A 1798-nucleotide genomic window follows, 5' to 3' on the forward strand; every position below is an offset into this window, starting at 1 on the left:
CATGACAACTCGACAGAAAGCGAGCTCTCAGTGTCGCTTCCACCTAAAAAAAAATACTGTTCGTGTCTCTTGAGATTAGGAACTCGTAATCTCTAGGACGTTTCAAGGGCATATACTTGTACGAAGTTTATGTATCTAGTATCCGTATTCAATCCTAACAATCCTGCAATAAAGTCTGTGAATTTGGTCTTTTGATCTATAAATTAAAGATTTCCAACATGTGTATACTTAACATTATTCGTCTCTCAATCATTCAGAATACTTCATATACACAAGAATGAGAAAAAGCAGAAAACTCCAGTTAGGATCACAAGTACTTTGGAAAACCTAATATTCTTTTATATAAGAGTCGTACCAAGCGGGTATGAGCCTTAAAAAATATTATGTGCGTAAACAAAGTTTTGGTTCAGAGCACCGTGGACGGAAAATATATTCCATGCACAATCTAAAGCCAACACTTGTATGATTTTATATATGTAGAAGCAATAACAATAAGTGTTAGAAACAGTTGGTTAAGTTTGCTGTTTCAGCCACACGTTTATCCTTGAAAGGATCAATTACGTAACACTCGCTCTATTAACGGATTAGAACAAGACTTGGTGTAAGAAAAGAAGAAACAGCCTTGCCCACGAATGAGTTACTTAGTGTGCTTGTGTTACTAAGTGTGAATGAGTTACTAAGTGTGAATAAGTTACCAAGTGTGAATGAGTTACTAGGTGTGAATGAGTTACTAGGTGTGAATGAGTTACCAAGTGTGAATGAGTTACTAAGTGTGAATGAGTTACTAAGTGTGAATAAGTTACCAAGTGTGAATGAGTTACTAGGTGTGAATGAGTTACTAAGTGCGTATAAGTTACTAAGTGTGAATGAGTTACTAAGTGTGAATGTGTTACTAAGTGTGAATGTGTTACTAAGTGTGAATGAGTTACTAAGTGTGAATAAGTTACTAAGTGTTTACTCGCTGGTTTTCATACGTGTAGCGTTGGTTAATCTTTCACGTGTAAGAGGAGTGGAAAGGAATTCGCGCATTAACAGCAAATCAAGTTGTTCCTGCAAAGTTGTAAAAATCACGTTAAAAGGTGATTAGTCTGATTTCGATCTACGTGACCCTCCAATAACGAAGGTAAAAAAATGTTGAAATACACGTAAATCACCCATAGAAGTGTACATTAAAAGGCCGTACCTTTTAAACAATATATATAAGCACCAATGACATGACGTATTAAAGGCTACAATTGGTTTAAACAAGGACCCGTTTACAGAAGAGAATGAATAAAAATTTACGAATCCCTTGTATTTGTATTTGTGGCACAGTTGTCAGTCGCTAATTTTGAAATACTAACCAGAGTGAAGGTAGCCAATCAGCAGTACCCTACCAACAACCAACCACACTAAAGAGATTCAATGGAACTTTTATAACGCATCCATAACTCAAAAAGAAGGATAATCAATAAGCAGCACCCCACCAACCACCATCCACAACATAAAAGAAGGGTAATATTTTATGATTTCGCGCCAAACACGAGATCCTACTATAAGTATATGTAAATATATCAATACAGTGAGGGGGGGGGTGAAAGAAGAACAAAAGGCCTAGAAACTATATGGGTAAAAGTCATTGGTTAAAGCAATTATTGGGAAATATTTTTAGGGTGGTTGATAAGTTAAATGACTACACTTTACAGCATTTGAGATGATCATTTGATCTGGATCAAATGTAAAAGATATTATCAGAGATGTATATCACGGATCACATTCTCTTGTCTTGAAAGCCCCCCCCCCCAGTGGCACAGCGGTA

This window comes from Limulus polyphemus, unplaced genomic scaffold, assembly GCF_000517525.1.
Source record: "Limulus polyphemus unplaced genomic scaffold, Limulus_polyphemus-2.1.2 Scaffold5591, whole genome shotgun sequence".
Classification (NCBI taxonomy): Eukaryota; Metazoa; Arthropoda; class Merostomata; order Xiphosura; family Limulidae; genus Limulus; species Limulus polyphemus.